Below are 18,697 nucleotides of genomic sequence, written 5' to 3'. Positions count from 1 at the left end.
CACGTGAATAAGGCGAGCTCATCGGTGAGAGATCCCCCACGTGAATAAGGCGAGCTCATAGGTGAGAGATCCCCACGTGAATAAGTCCAGCTCATGGGAGAGAGATCCCCACGTGAATAAGGCTAGCTCACAGGTGAGAGATCCCCACGTGAATAAGGCCAGCCCAGAGGTGAGAGATCCCCACGTGAATAAAGCTAGCCCACCGGTGAGAGATCCCCACGTGAATAAGGCCAGCCCAGAGGTGAGAGACCCCCACGTGAATAAGTCCAGCTCATGGGAGAGAGATCCCCACGTGAATAAGGCTAGCTCACAGGTGAGAGATCCCCACGTGAATAAGGCCAGCCCAGAGGTGAGAGATCCCCACGTGAATAAAGTTGGCCCACCGGTGAGAGATCCCCACGTGAATACGGCTAGCTCATGGGAGAGAGATCCCCACGTGAATAAAGCTAACTCATGGGAGAGAGATCCCCACGTGAATAAAGCTAGGTCACGGGTGAGAGATTCCCATGTGAATAAGGCGAGCTCATGGGTCAGAGATCCCCACGTGAATAAGTCGAGCTCATGGGTGAGAGATCCCCACGTGAATAGGGCTGGCCCATGGGTGAGAGATCCCCACGTGAATAAGGCTAGCTCATGGGAGAGAGATCCCCATGTGAATAAGGCTCGCTCATAGGTGAGAGATCCCCACGTGAATAAGTCTAGCTCATGGGTGAGAGATCCCCACATGAATAAGGCCAGCTCATAGGTGAGATATCCCCACGTGAATATGGCGAGCTCATGGGTGAGAGATCCCCACGTGAATAAGGCCAGCTCATAGGTGAGAGATCCCCACGTGAATAAGGCGAGCTCATGGGTGAGAGATCCCCATGTGAATAAGTCAAGCTCATGGGTGAAAGATCCCCACGCGAATAAGGCGAGCTCATGGGTGAGAGATCCCCACGTGAATAAAGCTAGCTCATGGGAGAGAGATCCCCACGTGAATAAGGCTCGCCCATGGGTGAGAGATCCCCACGTGAATAATGCGCGCCCAAAGGTGAGAGATCCCCACGTGAATAAGGCGAGCCTCTGGGTGAGAGATCCCCACGTGAATAAGGCGAGCCCAGAGGTGAGAGATCCCCACGTGAATAAGGCCAGCTCAAAAGTGAGAGATCCCCACGTGAATGAGGCCAGCTCAAAGTTGAGAGATCCCCACGTGAATAAGGCCAGCTCAAAGGTGAGAGATCCCTACGTGAATAAGGCGAGCTCATGGGAGAGAGATCCCCACGTGAATAAGGCTCGCTCATCGGTAAGAGATCCCCACGTGAATAAGGCTAGCTCATGGGTGAGAGATCCCCACGTGAATAAGGCTAGCCCATAGGTGAGAGATCCCCACGTGAATAAAGCTAGCTCATGGGTGAGAGATCCCCACGTGAATAAAGCGAGCTCATCGGTGAGAGATCCCTACGTGAATAAGGCGAGCCCATGGGTGAGAGATCCCCACGTGAATAAGGCGAGCCCATAGGTGAGAGATCCCCACGTGAATAAGGCGAGCTCAAAGGTGAGAGACCCCCTCGTGAATAAGGCGAGCTCAAAGGTGAGAGATCCCCACGTGAATAAGGCCAGCCCAGAGGTGAGAGATCCCCACGTGAATAAAGATAGCTCATGGGTGAGAGATCCCCACGTGAATAAAGCTAGCTCATTGGAGAGAGATCCCCACGTGAATAAGGCAAGCCCATGGGTGAGAGATCCCCACGTGAATAAGGCTAGCTCAGAGGTGAGAGATCCCCACGTGAATAAGGCTCGCTCAAAGGTGAGAGATTCCCACGTGAATAAGGCTAGCTCATAGATGAGAGATCCCCACGTGAAGGCTAGCTCATGGGAGAGATCCCCACATGAATAAGGCGAGCCCATGGGTGAGAGATCCCCACGTGAATAAGGCCAGCTCATAGGTGAGAGATCCCCACGTGAATAAGGCGAGCTCATCGGTGAGAGATCCCCACATGAATAAGGTGAGCCCATGGGTGAGAGATCCCCACGTGAATAAGGCCAGCTCATAGGTGAGAGATCCCCACGTGAATAAGGCCAGCTCATAGGTGAGAGATCCCCACGTGAATCAGGCATGCTCAGAGGTGAGAGATCCCCACGTGAATAAGGCTAGCTCATAGGTGAGAGATCGCCATGTGAATAAGGCTAGCTCATGGGAGAGATCCCCACATGAATAAGGCGAGCCCATGGGTGAGAGATCCCCACGTGAATAAGGCCAGCTCATAGGTGAGAGATCCCCACGTGAATAAGGCGAGCTCATCGGTGAGAGATACCCACATGAATAAGGCGAGCCCATGGGTGAGAGATCCCCACGTGAATAAGGCCAGCTCATAGGTGAGAGATCCCCACGTGAATAAGGCGAGCTCATCGGTGAGAGATCCCCACATGAATAAGGCGAGCCCATGGGTGAGAGATCCCCACGTGAATAAGGCCAGCTCATAGGTGAGAGATCCCCACGTGAATAAGGCGAGCTCATCGGTGAGAGATACCCACATGAATAAGGCGAGCCCATAGGTGAGAGATCCCCACGTGAATAAGGCTAGCTCAGAGGTGAGAGATCCCCACGTGAATAAGGCTCGCTCAAAGGTGAGAGATTCCCACGTGAATAAGGCTAGCTCATGGATGAGAGATGCCCACGTGAATACGCCTAGCTCATGGGAGAGATCCCCACGTGAATAAAGCTAACTCATGGGAGAGAGATCCCCACGTGAATAAAGCTAGGTCACGAGTGAGAGATCCCCACGTGAATAAGTCGAGCTCATGGGTGAGAGATCCCCACGTGAATAAGGCTGGCCCACGGCGGAGAGATCCCCACGTGAATAAGGCCAGCTCATGGGAGAGAGATCCCCACGTGAATAAGGCTAGCTCATAGGTGAGATCCCCACGTGAATAAGTCTAGCTCATGGGTGAGAGATCCCCACGTGAATAAGGCCAGCTCATAGGTGAGAGATCCCCACGTGAATAAGGCGAGCTCATGGGTGAGAGATCCCCCACCTGAATAAGGCCAGCTCATAGGTGAGAGATCCCCACGTGAATAAGGCTGGCTCATGGGTTAGAGATCCCCATGTGAATAAGTCAAGGTCATGGGTGAGAGATCCCCACGTGAATAAGGCGAGCTCATGGATGAGAGATCCCCACGTGAATAAAGCTAGCTCGTGGGAGAGAGATCCCCACGTGAATAAGGCTAGCCCATGGGTGAGAGATCCCCACGTGAATAAGGCGAGCCTCTGGGTGAGAGATCCCCACGTGAATAAGGCTAGCCCATAGGTGAGAGATCCCCACATGAATAAGGCGAGCTCATGGGTGAGAGATCCCCACGTGAATAAGTCGAGCTCATGGGTGAGTGATCCCCACGTGAATAAGTCTAGCTCATGGGTGAGAGATCCCCACGAGAATAAGTCGAGCTCATGGGTGAGAGATCCCCACGTCAATAAGTCTAGCTCATGGGTGAGAGATTCCCATGTGAATAAAGCAAGCCCATGGGTGAGAGATCCCCACGTGAATAAGGCGAGCTCATCGGTGAGAGATTCCCGCGTGAATAAGGCGAGCTCATGGGTGAGAGATTCCCACGTGAATAAGGCCAGCTCATAGGTGAGAGATCCCCACGTGAATAAGGCGAGCTCATCGGTGAGAGATCCCCACATGAATAAGGTGAGCCCATGGGTGAGAGATCCCCACGTGAATAAGGCCAGCTCATAGGTGAGAGATCCCCACGTGAATAAGGCCAGCTCATAGGTGAGAGATCCCCACGTGAATCAGGCATGCTCAGAGGTGAGAGATCCCCACGTGAATAAGGCTAGCTCATAGGTGAGAGATCGCCATGTGAATAAGGCTAGCTCATGGGAGAGATCCCCACATGAATAAGGCGAGCCCATGGGTGAGAGATCCCCACGTGAATAAGGCCAGCTCATAGGTGAGAGATCCCCACGTGAATAAGGCGAGCTCATCGGTGAGAGATACCCACATGAATAAGGCGAGCCCATGGGTGAGAGATCCCCACGTGAATAAGGCCAGCTCATAGGTGAGAGATCCCCACGTGAATAAGGCGAGCTCATCGGTGAGAGATCCCCACATGAATAAGGCGAGCCCATGGGTGAGAGATCCCCACGTGAATAAGGCCAGCTCATAGGTGAGAGATCCCCACGTGAATAAGGCGAGCTCATCGGTGAGAGATACCCACATGAATAAGGCGAGCCCATAGGTGAGAGATCCCCACGTGAATAAGGCTAGCTCAGAGGTGAGAGATCCCCACGTGAATAAGGCTCGCTCAAAGGTGAGAGATTCCCACGTGAATAAGGCTAGCTCATGGATGAGAGATGCCCACGTGAATACGCCTAGCTCATGGGAGAGATCCCCACGTGAATAAAGCTAACTCATGGGAGAGAGATCCCCACGTGAATAAAGCTAGGTCACGAGTGAGAGATCCCCACGTGAATAAGTCGAGCTCATGGGTGAGAGATCCCCACGTGAATAAGGCTGGCCCACGGCGGAGAGATCCCCACGTGAATAAGGCCAGCTCATGGGAGAGAGATCCCCACGTGAATAAGGCTAGCTCATAGGTGAGATCCCCACGTGAATAAGTCTAGCTCATGGGTGAGAGATCCCCACGTGAATAAGGCCAGCTCATAGGTGAGAGATCCCCACGTGAATAAGGCGAGCTCATGGGTGAGAGATCCCCCACCTGAATAAGGCCAGCTCATAGGTGAGAGATCCCCACGTGAATAAGGCTAGCTCATGGGTTAGAGATCCCCATGTGAATAAGTCAAGGTCATGGGTGAGAGATCCCCACGTGAATAAGGCGAGCTCATGGATGAGAGATCCCCACGTGAATAAAGCTAGCTCGTGGGAGAGAGATCCCCACGTGAATAAGGCTAGCCCATGGGTGAGAGATCCCCACGTGAATAAGGCGAGCCTCTGGGTGAGAGATCCCCACGTGAATAAGGCTAGCCCATAGGTGAGAGATCCCCACATGAATAAGGCGAGCTCATGGGTGAGAGATCCCCACGTGAATAAGTCGAGCTCATGGGTGAGAGATCCCCACGTGAATAAGTCTAGCTCATGGGTGAGAGATCCCCACGAGAATAAGTCGAGCTCATGGGTGAGAGATCCCCACGTCAATAAGTCTAGCTCATGGGTGAGAGATTCCCATGTGAATAAAGCAAGCCCATGGGTGAGAGATCCCCACGTGAATAAGGCGAGCTCATCGGTGAGAGATTCCCGCGTGAATAAGGCGAGCTCATGGGTGAGAGATTCCCACGTAAATAAGTTTAGCTCATGGGTGAGAGATCCCCACGTGAATAAGGCTAGCTCATGGGAGAGAGATCCCCATGTGAATAAGGTGAGCTCATGGGTGAGACATCCCCACTTGAAGAAAGCTAGCTCATGGGAGAGAGATCCCCATGTGAATAAGGTCAGCTCATGGGTGAGAGATCCCCACTTGAATAAGGCGAGCTCATGGGTGAGAGATTCCCACGTGAAAAAGGCTAGCTCATGGGAGAGAGATCCCCACGTGAATAAAGCTAGCTCATAGGTGAGAGATCCCCACGTGAATTAGGCGAGCTCATCTCGGTGAGAGATTCCCGTGTGAATAAGGCTAGCTCATGGGAAAGAGATCCCCATGTGAATAAGGCTAGCTCATAGGTGAGAGATCCCCACGTGAATAAGGCGAGCTCATGGGAGAGATCCCCACGTGAATAAGGCGAGCTCAGAGGTGAGAGATCAGGCACGCTCACAGCTGAGAGATCCCCACGTGAATAAGGCTAGCTGATAGGTGAGAGATCGCCACGTGAATAAGGCGAGCTCATGGGAGAGATCCCCACATGAATAAGGCGAGCCCATGGGTGAGAGATCCCCACGTGAATAAGGCAAGCTCATCGGTGAGAGATCCCCACGTGAATAAGGCAAGCTCACAGGTGAGAGATCCCCTCGTAAATAAGGCGAGCTCATGGGAGAGATCCCCACGTGAATAAGGCTCGCTCATGGGAGAGATCGCCACGTGAATAAGGCCAGCCCGTGGGTGAGAGATCCCCACGTGAATAAGGCTAGCCCATGGGTGAGAGATCCCCACGTGAATAAGGCCAGCTCAAAGGTGAGAGATCCCCACGTGAATAAGGCGAGCTCATCGGTGAGAGATCCCCCACGTGAATAAGGCGAGCCCATAGGTGAGAGATCCCCACGTGAATAAGTCTAGCTCATGGGTGAGAGATTCCCACGTGAATAAAGCAAGCCCATGGGTGAGAGATCCCCACGTGAATAAGGCGAGCTCATCGGTGAGAGATTCCCACGTGAATAAGGCGAGCTCATGGGTGAGAGATTCCCACGTAAATAAGTTTAGCTCATGGGTGAAAGATCCCCACGTGAATAAGGCTAGCTCATGGGAGAGAGATCCCCATGTGAATAAGGTGAGCTCATGGGTGAGACATCCCCACTTGAAGAAAGCTAGCTCATGGGAGAGAGATCCCCATGTGAATAAGGTCAGCTCATGGGTGAGAGATCCCCACTTGAATAAGGCGAGCTCATGGGCGAGAGATTCCCACGTGAAAAAGGCTAGCTCATGGGAGAGAGATCCCCATGTGAATAAGGCTAGCTCATAGGTGAGAGATCCCCACGTGAATTAGGCGAGCTCATCTCGGTGAGATTCCCGTGTGAATAAGGCTAGCTCATGGGAAAGAGATCCCCATGTGAATAAGGCTAGCTCATAGGTGAGAGATCCCCACGTGAATAAGGCGAGCTCATGGGAGAGATCCCCACGTGAATAAGGCGAGCTCAGAGGTGAGAGATCCCCACGTGAATCAGGCACACTCACAGGTGAGAGATCGCCACGTGAATAAGGCGAGCTCATGGGAGAGATCCCCACATGAATAAGGCGAGCCCATGGGTGAGAGATCCCCACGTGAATAAGGCAAGCTCATCGGTGAGAGATCCCCACGTGAATAAGGCAAGCTCAGAGGTGAGAGATCCCCACGTGAATAAGGCGAGCTCATGGGAGAGATCCCCACGTGAATAAGGCTCGCTCATGGGAGAGATCCCCACGTGAATAAGGCTAGCCCATGGGTGAGAGATCCCCACGTGAATAAGGCCAGCTCAAAGGTGAGAGATCCCCACGTGAATAAGGCGAGCTCATCGGTGAGAGATCCCCCACGTGAATAAGGCGAGCTCATAGGTGAGAGATCCCCACGTGAATAAGTCCAGCTCATGGGAGAGAGATCCCCACGTGAATAAGGCTAGCTCACAGGTGAGAGATCCCCACGTGAATAAGGCCAGCCCAGAGGTGAGAGATCCCCACGTGAATAAAGCTAGCCCACCGGTGAGAGATCCCCACGTGAATAAGGCCAGCCCAGAGGTGAGAGACCCCCACGTGAATAAGTCCAGCTCATGGGAGAGAGATCCCCACGTGAATAAGGCTAGCTCACAGGTGAGAGATCCCCACGTGAATAAGGCCAGCCCAGAGGTGAGAGATCCCCACGTGAATAAAGTTGGCCCACCGGTGAGAGATCCCCACGTGAATACGGCTAGCTCATGGGAGAGAGATCCCCACGTGAATAAAGCTAACTCATGGGAGAGAGATCCCCACGTGAATAAAGCTAGGTCACGGGTGAGAGATTCCCATGTGAATAAGGCGAGCTCATGGGTCAGAGATCCCCACGTGAATAAGTCGAGCTCATGGGTGAGAGATCCCCACGTGAATAGGGCTGGCCCATGGGTGAGAGATCCCCACGTGAATAAGGCTAGCTCATGGGAGAGAGATCCCCATGTGAATAAGGCTCGCTCATAGGTGAGAGATCCCCACGTGAATAAGTCTAGCTCATGGGTGAGAGATCCCCACATGAATAAGGCCAGCTCATAGGTGAGATATCCCCACGTGAATATGGCGAGCTCATGGGTGAGAGATCCCCACGTGAATAAGGCCAGCTCATAGGTGAGAGATCCCCACGTGAATAAGGCGAGCTCATGGGTGAGAGATCCCCATGTGAATAAGTCAAGCTCATGGGTGAAAGATCCCCACGTGAATAAGGCTCGCCCATGGGTGAGAGATCCCCACGTGAATAATGCGCGCCCAAAGGTGAGAGATCCCCACGTGAATAAGGCGAGCCTCTGGGTGAGAGATCCCCACGTGAATAAGGCGAGCCCAGAGGTGAGAGATCCCCACGTGAATAAGGCCAGCTCAAAAGTGAGAGATCCCCACGTGAATGAGGCCTGCTCAAAGTTGAGAGATCCCCACGTGAATAAGGCCAGCTCAAAGGTGAGAGATCCCTACGTGAATAAGGCGAGCTCATGGGAGAGAGATCCCCACGTGAATAAGGCTAGCTCAAAGGTGAGAGATCCCCACGTGAATAAGGCTCGCTCATCGGTAAGAGATCCCCACGTGAATAAGGCTAGCTCATGGGTGAGAGATCCCCACGTCAATAAGGCGAGCTCAAAGGTGAGAGACCCCCTCGTGAATAAGGCGAGCTCAAAGGTGAGAGATCCCCACGTGAATAAGGCCAGCCCAGAGGTGAGAGATCCCCACGTGAATAAAGATAGCTCATGGGTGAGAGATCCCCACGTGAATAAAGCTAGCTCATTGGAGAGAGATCCCCACGTGAATAAGGCGAGCCCATGGGTGAGAGATCCCCACGTGAATAAGGCTAGCTCATGGGAGAGATCCCCACGTGAATAAGGCTAGCTCAAAGGTGAGAGATCCCCACGTGAATAAGGCTCGCTCATAGGTGAGAGATCCCCACGTGAATAAGGCTCGCTCATGGGTGAGAGATCCCCACGTGAATAAGGCGAGCCCATAGGTGAGAGATCCCCACGTGAAAAAAGCTAGCTCATGGGTGAGAGATCCCCACGTGAATAAAGCGAGCTCATGGGTGAGAGATCCCCACGTGAATAAGGTGAGCCCAGGGGTGAGAGATCCCCACGTGAATAAGGCGAGCCCATAGGTGAGAGATCCCCACGTGAATAAGGCTAGCTCAAAGGTGAGAGATCCCCTCGTGAATAAGGCGAGCTCAAAGGTGAGAGATCCCCACGTGAATAAGGCCAGCCCAGAGGTGAGAGATCCCCACGTGAATAAAGCTAGCTCATGAGCGAGAGATCCCCACGTGAATAAAGCTAGCTCATGGGAGAGAGATCCCCACGTGAATAAGGCGAGCCCATGGGTGAGAGATCCCCACGTGAATAAGGCTAGCTCATGGGAGAGATCACCACGTGAATAAGGCTAGCTCACAGGTGAGAGATCCCCACGTGAATAAGGCAAGGTCATGGGAGAGATCCCCACGTGAATAAGGCGAGCTCATAGGTGAGAGATCCCCACGTGAATAAGGCTAGCTCATAGGTGAGAGATCCCCACGTGAATAAGGCTAGCTCATCGGTGAGAGATCCCCACGTCAATAAGGCTAGCTCATGGGAGAGATCCCCACGTGAATAAGGCGAGCCCATGGCTGAGAGATCCGCACGTGAATAAGGCGAGCCCAGAGGTGAGAGATCCCCACGTGAATAAGGCTAGCCCATGGGTGAGAGATCCCCACGTGAATAAGGCTTGCTCATGGGAGAGATCCCCACGTGAATAAGGCTAGCTCACAGGTGAGAGATCCCCACGTGAATAAGGCAAGGTCATGGGAGAGATCCCCAAGTGAATAAGGCTCGCTCATCGGTGAAAGATCCCCTCGTGAATAAGGCAAGCTCATGGGTGAAAAATCCCCATGTGAATAAGGCGAGCTCACAGGTGAGAGATCCCCACGTGAATAAGGCAAGGTCATGGGAGAGATCCCCACGTGAATAAGGCTCGCTCATCGGTGAGAGATCCCCTCGTGAATAAGGCGAGCTCATGGGTGAGAGATCCCCACGTGAATCAGTCTAGCTCATGAGTGAGAGATCCCCACGAGAATAAGCCTCGCTCATGGGTGAGAGATCCCCACGTGAATAAGTCTAGCTCATGAGTGAGAGATCCCCACGAGAATAAGTCTAGCTCATGGGTGAGAGATCCCCACGTGAATCAGTCTAGCTCATGGGTGAGAGATTCCCACGTGAATAAAGCTAGCTCATGGGAGAGAGATCCCCACGTGAATAAGGCTAGCCCATGGGTGAGAGATCCCCACGTGAATAAGGCGAGCTCATGGGTGAGAGATTCCCACGTGAAAAAGGCTAGCTCATGGGTGAGAGATTCCCACGTGAATAAGGCAAGCTCATGGGAGAGAGATCCCCATGTGAATAAGGCTAGCTCATGGATGAGAGATTCCCACGTGAATAAGTCTAGCTCATGGGAGAGAGATCCCCACTTGAATAAGTCTAGCTCATGGGTGAGAGATTCCCACCTGAATAAGGCTAGCTCATGGGAGAGAGATCCCCACGTGAATAAGGCTAGCTCATAGGTGAGAGATTCCCGCGTGAATAAGGCGAGCTCATGGGAGAGAGATCCCCACTTGAATAAGTCGAGCTCATAGGTGAGAGATTCCCGCGTGAATATGTCTAGCTCATGGGAGAGAGATCCCCACTTGAATAAGTCTAGCTCATGGGTGAGAGATTCCCACCTGAATAAGGCTAGCTCATAGGTGAGAGATTCCCACGTGAATAAGGCGAGCTCATGGGTGAGAGATTCCCACGTGAATAAGGTAAGCTCATGGGTGAGAGATCCCCACGTGAATAAGGCTAGCTCATGGGAGAGAGATCCCCACGTGAATCAGGCTCGCCCATGGGTGAGAGATCCCCACGTGAATAAGGCTAGCCCATGGGTGAGAGATCCCCACGTGAATAAGGCCAGCTCAAAGGTGAGAGATCCCCACGTGAATAAGGCTAGCCCATGGGTGAGAGATCCCCACGTCAATAAGGCCAGCTCAAAGGTGAGAGACCCCACGTGAATAAGTCTAGCTCATGGATGAGAGATCCCCACATGAATAAGTCTAGCTCATGGGTGAGAGATCCCCACGTGAATAAGTCCAGCTCATGGGAGAGAGATCCCCACGTGAATAAGGCTAGCTCACAGGTGAGAGATCCCCACGTGAATAAGGCCAGCCCAGAGGTGAGAGATCCCCACGTGAATAAAGCTAGCCCACCGGTGAGAGATCCCCACGTGAATAAGGCCAGCTGTTACATATTTATGTGAATGTATGTGAATTACCATGCAGGTGTTTGCTTCCGTGTGTAGTATATTAAGTTGTTGTGTAGTTGTTGTGGTTGGAGGGTCAGAAGCCCTTCTGAAAGAGTGGCAGGAAACGGAAGTGGCCGGAAGCGGAAGTGACGGGAAACGGAGGAGAAAAGACACGAGGGAAAGGAAGGCTTCTTCTTCCTCGCCCCGCGACGACGAGAAGGTGGAATCGACCTTACGCTGCGCGGAAAACGCGCCGTTGCGAAACGTCTGGCGAGAGGAGTTACCTGGGCGGTAAATACCTTTGGACACGTCCAGTCACTGTGAGTTCGTGCACGAAACCAAGCGTCCGGGACAGTTTGCCCCGTCTACAAAGACGCGTACGGGTCCGCACGTTGGGCCTCGCTCGCGTCGGAAGCCGCGCTGGGTTTTGCCCCGTCTACAAAGACGCGTACGGGTCCGCACGTTGGGCCTCGCTCGCGTCGGAAGCCGCGCTGGGTTTTTGCCCATCTACAAGGACGCGTAAGAGTCGCACTTGGGGCCTCGCGCACGTTGGACGCCGCGCTGGGTTTGCCCCGTGGCTTGGCAAGGAGGTGCGCTGCAGCCGCGGCCCCAGTCCGAGACGGCACGTTTAGAGCACGTCCGCCCGGGGCTCGTTCAACCGCCCGTGTGCGGAGAGGAGAGACATTGACCACGGAGGGAGTCAGGAGTGGGGCTCACGTGAGGAATGTATAAGATTAAGATGGCCATCTTAGAGTTTGTGTAGATGAGTTCACATGGTTGTAATATTGATTGTGCATTGTTGATGGTTGTTGATTGCTCAGTGAATATATTATTGATTATTCCGGATCCTTGGTGTGGGGTTTCTTCTTGACCGGAATTCATATTGATTGCGTTACGAAAGCGTATAAACCATATATCTTTCTGGCGGGGTCCCTCCCACGGTCCGGGGGGTCACCAAGACCAGGTAGTTACCGGGAGGACCACGTAACAGAATTGGGGGCTCGTCCAAATTACGATTTGCGGTTTCGCAATTGGGTCTACGTCCGGGATCTAAAAGTGTATAAAATAATAAAATAATAATATTTTTGGTAATTAAAATTTATTAATTAATTATTAATTGGTAATATTTTTTTTTGAGAAATTGGGGAAAGTCTTGGGGTGAAGGTTAACAGGTGTTAACGATAGGCACCATGGCGTTTGTGGCACAGAACTTTGGGGTAACCCCGAGTGAGGCACAGTTCCGAGCGTTGCTAAAGTCGGATCTCTTGAAATTGGCCAAACATTTTAACTTGGAGGTCCGAACTAATTTGAGGAAGGCAGAGTTGCAGGCCACGGTGATACAATCTATGGTGGGATTAGGAACATGGGACGAGTTAGCCTGGGAGTGGCTACCCGAAGAACCAGAAGACGTGGAGCTCCGGAAACTGGAGTTGCAATTACGGAGCCAGGAACGGATCAAAGAAGAAGAAAGGAAAGCAGAAGAGAGAAGAGAAGAGAAGCAAGCAGAGGAAAGGAGAGTGGAACGAGAACTCCAGGAAAGGTTAAAAGAAGAAGAAAGGAAAGCAGAAGAGAGGAGAGAAGAGAAACAAGCAGAGGAAAGGAGAGTGGAACGAGAACTCCAGGAAAGGTTAGCAGAAGAAGAAAGGAAAGCAGAAAAGGAAAGAGCAGAAGAAGAAAGGAAAGCAGAGGAGAGGAGAGAAGAGAAACAAGCAGAGGAAAGGAGAGTGGAAAGAGAACTCCAGGAAAGAAGAGAAAAGGAACAAGCAGAGGAAAGGAGAGCTGCAAGGGACCTCGAAGCAGAGGAGAGAAAAGCGGAAAGGGAATTAAAGGAACGTGACATGGAGCTTCAGCAAGAAATCAAAGTCAAGGAGCTGGAGTTAATGAGAGAACGGGGAGAGGCACCACCCTTGCTGACGGGGTCGACACCTCACCAGAAAACCTGGGATGTGGGCAGACATGTGAGGCTGGTTCCACCGTTCAGTGAAAAGGAAGTCGCGAAATTCTTCCCACACTTTGAGAAAGTGGCTCGACAATTAAACTGGCCGGAGGAGGCCTGGACCATACTCGTACAAAGTGTGCTGGTGGGGAAAGCTCAGGAAATTTATTCGGCGCTACCAATGGACCAATGTGCAGATTATGAGGTACTGAAGAAGCACATCCTCAAGGCCTATGAGTTGGTTCCGGAAGCTTACAGGCAAAAATTCAGGAATGCCAGGAAGAGGGAGAGTGAGACCCATGTGGAGTTTGCCAGAGTGAAAGAAAACATGTTTGATCGGTGGTGTGAGTCAAAAGGAGTCGGGAAAGACTTCGAGACATTGCGGGACTTGATCCTGGTGGAGGAATTCCAGCAGTGTGTCCACGAGGACATCAAAGTGTACCTGCAGGAAAAGAAGGTACCAAAGTTGTGGGACGCAGCCACCATGGCAGATGATTATGCCTTAACCCACCGAATAGGGGTCCACGAACCTAACTCCTCGCCTAGATCTCCGCAGGGGAGGTGGGGAACAGCAGGTGCGGAGAACGACCATACATGGCGGCGGCCTCGAGATGATTATGGGGACAACTATGATACCCCACCGGTTCGAAATCAGAGGGATGCGGGCCCAAGACAAACTTATAGTTCGGGGGGCCCGAGGCAGACCCCGAGTTTTTCCTCCGGGCCTACTTGCGCGTTTTGCAAAAAACCTGGACACTTGATGTCCAGTTGTTACCTCATGAAAAGGGACAACCCAGAGCGGAGTCCGACTATTACAACTCCGAATGCGATGGCTAGCGTAAGAAATCGCCATCAAGAGGGTTACCAACCATTTGTTTCCGAGGGGTTTGTGTCACTGGATGGAGCCTCGACTAACCGGAGACCGGTTAGGATATTGAGAGACACAGGGGCCCATCAATCTTTAATGCTTGAAGGCATTTTGCCATGGTCCGAGGAGACGGCAACGGGGGATAGTGTTCGTTTACAGGGGATCGGGGGCGGTGTTAGTGCTCCCCTTCAGGTCATCCAGTTGGAGTCCGATTTGGTGTCAGGACCGGTCACCGTCGGTTTACAAGCCACGTTTCCTGTAGAGGGTGTATCTGTGGTTCTCGGGAATGATTTGGCCGGGGGTCAAGTTTATGGTAACCTGAGGGTTGAGAAAGAGCCCAGCAGGGAAAATAACACCACACCAGCTCGGGATGGTGACAAAAGTGCCAAGTTATTTGTAGGGGGACTGAACTTCAAAACAGAGGAAGAAGTTCTGACCTCTGTCTTCAACAGATATGGGCCGCTGGTGGAAGTGCGGTTGGTAAGAGACTGGGAAACGCAACAGTCAAGAGGGTTCGGCTTTGTCACGTTTGCCAGCACAAAAGACGCCAGAGAGGCAGAGAAGAATTGGAATGGCAAGGATTTGGAGGGTCGGACCATAACAGTAGGGAAGGCATTTCGTAGGCGTCGAGAGGTCTACAGGAGAGGACAACTGGGCGGTAGTTTTGGTGGTGGCCGCAGTCAATATTATTATGGAGGCTCCCTGAGTTACGGCCGCTCCCGAAGGAAGAATTGGCAAAGTAGTGGCCGAGAAGAAGACCGGTATTCAGGGGACTACAGGGACCAGTGGTCCCACCCTAATTATTAGGGACGTTCCGAGAAGTTGAAGCACTGAAGGCGGCGGAGCCGCCGAGCCAAGATTCCTACACGAATTAACCGTGAACGCCGTTCCTAAAGGCGCCCATGTAGAGAACTTTCCTGCACGGACTAACCGTGAACTCCACGTTCCTCAAGGCGCCCATGTAGAGAACTTTCCTGCACGGACTAACCGTGAACTCCGCGTTCCTAAAGGCATCCATGTAGTGAATACTCGGCTTGGCCTCCCGGAAAAGTGCTATCGAGTGGCTTAACTGGCTTTATTTTTAAGTGATAACTGTGCCCGGGGGGAATGGATAATGTGGGGGGGTTGAGGTATCTGGTTTATTTCTCCAAATTGGCCGGCAAAGAAAGTTTTCGCTGGGTTCAAACTTTCTTTCTTGAAGGGGGGGAGTGTTACATATTTATGTGAATGTATGTGAATTACCATGCAGGTGTTTGCTTCCGTGTGTAGTATATTAAGTTGTTGTGTAGTTGTTGTGGTTGGAGGGTCAGAAGCCCTTCTGAAAGAGTGGCAGGAAACGGAAGTGGCCGGAAGCGGAAGTGACGGGAAACGGAGGAGAAAAGACACGAGGGAAAGGAAGGCTTCTTCTTCCTCGCCCCGCGACGACGAGAAGGTGGAATCGACCTTACGCTGCGCGGAAAACGCGCCGTTGCGAAACGTCTGGCGAGAGGAGTTACCTGGGCGGTAAATACCTTTGGACACGTCCAGTCACTGTGAGTTCGTGCACGAAACCAAGCGTCCGGGACAGTTTGCCCCGTCTACAAAGACGCGTACGGGTCCGCACGTTGGGCCTCGCTCGCGTCGGAAGCCGCGCTGGGTTTTGCCCCGTCTACAAAGACGCGTACGGGTCCGCACGTTGGGCCTCGCTCGCGTCGGAAGCCGCGCTGGGTTTTTGCCCATCTACAAGGACGCGTAAGAGTCGCACTTGGGGCCTCGCGCACGTTGGACGCCGCGCTGGGTTTGCCCCGTGGCTTGGCAAGGAGGTGCGCTGCAGCCGCGGCCCCAGTCCGAGACGGCACGTTTAGAGCACGTCCGCCCGGGGCTCGTTCAACCGCCCGTGTGCGGAGAGGAGAGACATTGACCACGGAGGGAGTCAGGAGTGGGGCTCACGTGAGGAATGTATAAGATTAAGATGGCCATCTTAGAGTTTGTGTAGATGAGTTCACATGGTTGTAATATTGATTGTGCATTGTTGATGGTTGTTGATTGCTCAGTGAATATATTATTGATTATTCCGGATCCTTGGTGTGGGGTTTCTTCTTGACCGGAATTCATATTGATTGCGTTACGAAAGCGTATAAACCATATATCTTTCTGGCGGGGTCCCTCCCACGGTCCGGGGGGTCACCAAGACCAGGTAGTTACCGGGAGGACCACGTAACACCAGCCCAGAGGTGAGAGACCCCCACGTGAATAAGTCCAGCTCATGGGAGAGAGATCCCCACGTGAATAAGGCTAGCTCACAGGTGAGAGATCCCCACGTGAATAAGGCCAGCCCAGAGGTGAGAGATCCCCACGTGAATAAAGCTAGCCCACCGGTGAGAGATCCCCACGTGAATACGGCTAGCTCATGGGAGAGAGATCCCCACGTGAATAAAGCTAACTCATGGGAGAGAGATCCCCACGTGAATAAAGCTAGGTCACGGGTGAGAGATTCCCATGTGAATAAGGCGAGCTCATGGGTCAGAGATCCCCACGTGAATAAGTCGAGCTCATGGGTGAGAGATCCCCACGTGAATAGGGCTGGCCCATGGGTGAGAGATCCCCACGTGAATAAGGCTAGCTCATGGGTGAGAGATCCCCACGTGAATAGGGCTGGCCCATGGGTGAGAGATCCCCACGTGAATAAGGCTAGCTCATGGGAGAGAGATCCCCATGTGAATAAGGCTCGCTCATAGGTGAGAGATCCCCACGTGAATAAGTCTAGCTCATGGGTGAGAGATCCCCACATGAATAAGGCCAGCTCATAGGTGAGATATCCCCACGTGAATATGGCGAGCTCATGGGTGAGAGATCCCCACGTGAATAAGGCCAGCTCATAGGTGAGAGATCCCCACGTGAATAAGGCTAGCTCATGGGTGAGAGATCCCCATGTGAATAAGTCAAGCTCATGGGTGAAAGATCCCCACGCGAATAAGGCGAGCTCATGGGTGAGAGATCCCCACGTGAATAAAGCTAGCTCATGGGAGAGAGATCCCCACGTGAATAAGGCTCGCCCATGGGTGAGAGATCCCCACATGAATAATGCGCGCCCAAAGGTGAGAGATCCCCACGTGAATAAGGCGAGCCTCTGGGTGAGAGATCCCCACGTGAATAAGGCGAGCCCAGAGGTGAGAGATCCCCACGTGAATTAGGCGAGCCCGTGGGTGAGAGATCCCCACGTGAATAAGGCTAGCTCAGAGGTGAGAGATCCCCACGTGAATAAGGCTCGCTCAAAGGTGAGAGATTCCCACGTGAATAAGGCTAGCTCATGGATGAGAGATGCCCACGTGAATACGCCTAGCTCATGGGAGAGATCCCCACGTGAATAAAGCTAACTCATGGGAGAGAGATCCCCACGTGAATAAAGCTAGGTCACGAGTGAGAGATCCCCACGTGAATAAGTCGAGCTCATGGGTGAGAGATCCCCACGTGAATAAGGCTGGCCCACGGCGGAGAGATCCCCACGTGAATAAGGCCAGCTCATGGGAGAGAGATCCCCACGTGAATAAGGCTAGCTCATAGGTGAGATCCCCACGTGAATAAGTCTAGCTCATGGGTGAGAGATCCCCACGTGAATAAGGCCAGCTCATAGGTGAGAGATCCCCACGTGAATAAGGCGAGCTCATGGGTGAGAGATCCCCCACCTGAATAAGGCCAGCTCATAGGTGAGAGATCCCCACGTGAATAAGGCTAGCTCATGGGTTAGAGATCCCCATGTGAATAAGTCAAGGTCATGGGTGAGAGATCCCCACGTGAATAAGGCGAGCTCATGGATGAGAGATCCCCACGTGAATAAAGCTAGCTCGTGGGAGAGAGATCCCCACGTGAATAAGGCTAGCCCATGGGTGAGAGATCCCCACGTGAATAAGGCGAGCCTCTGGGTGAGAGATCCCCACGTGAATAAGGCTAGCCCATAGGTGAGAGATCCCCACATGAATAAGGCGAGCTCATGGGTGGGAGATCCCCACGTGAATAAGTCGAGCTCATGGGTGAGAGATCCCCACGTGAATAAGTCTAGCTCATGGGTGAGAGATCCCCACGAGAATAAGTCGAGCTCATGGGTGAGAGATCCCCACGTCAATAAGTCTAGCTCATGGGTGAGAGATTCCCATGTGAATAAAGCAAGCCCATGGGTGAGAGATCCCCACGTGAATAAGGCGAGCTCATCGGTGAGAGATTCCCGCGTGAATAAGGCGAGCTCATGGGTGAGAGATTCCCACGTGAATAAGGCCAGCTCATAGGTGAGAGATCCCCACGTGAATAAGGCGAGCTCATCGGTGAGAGATCCCCACATGAATAAGGTGAGCCCATGGGTGAGAGATCCCCACGTGAATAAGGCCAGCTCATAGGTGAGAGATCCCCACGTGAATAAGGCCAGCTCATAGGTGAGAGATCCCCACGTGAATCAGGCATGCTCAGAGGTGAGAGATCCCCACGTGAATAAGGCTAGCTCATAGGTGAGAGATCGCCATGTGAATAAGGCTAGCTCATGGGAGAGATCCCCACATGAATAAGGCGAGCCCATGGGTGAGAGATCCCCACGTGAATAAGGCCAGCTCATAGGTGAGAGATCCCCACGTGAATAAGGCGAGCTCATCGGTGAGAGATACCCACATGAATAAGGCGAGCCCATGGGTGAGAGATCCCCACGTGAATAAGGCCAGCTCATAGGTGAGAGATCCCCACGTGAATAAGGCGAGCTCATCGGTGAGAGATCCCCACATGAATAAGGCGAGCCCATGGGTGAGAGATCCCCACGTGAATAAGGCCAGCTCATAGG

The sequence above is a fragment of the Myxine glutinosa genome, chromosome 4 (assembly GCF_964187855.1).
Source record: "Myxine glutinosa chromosome 4, kmMyxGlut1.1, whole genome shotgun sequence".
NCBI lineage: Eukaryota > Metazoa > Chordata > Myxini > Myxiniformes > Myxinidae > Myxine > Myxine glutinosa.
This window is presented reverse-complemented; position numbering follows the sequence as displayed.